Source organism: Olea europaea, chromosome 10, assembly GCF_002742605.1.
Source record: "Olea europaea var. sylvestris chromosome 10, O_europaea_v1, whole genome shotgun sequence".
Lineage (NCBI taxonomy): Eukaryota > Viridiplantae > Streptophyta > Magnoliopsida > Lamiales > Oleaceae > Olea > Olea europaea.
This window is the reverse complement of record NC_036246.1, coordinates 29,779,158-29,779,373: the sequence shown is the minus strand read 5'-3', so window position 1 is coordinate 29,779,373 and position 216 is coordinate 29,779,158.

Here is a 216-nt window from a genome sequence, read left to right as displayed (position 1 = left end):
ATGAAAGACAGATTGAAAACTATGGTTGATTCATTCAAAATCTTCAATATTTGATAAGGATACATCATTTCTTTTTCTTCAAAGTTGCCTATATGGTCATTAATTAACTCTTGCAATTATAAATTGTCTCACAGTAGAGGCGAAAGAAATATTTTTACCAAAAGAATTGAATTTTACCAATTGGTTTAGTGGTATGCAATTTATGAAATCCTTGAT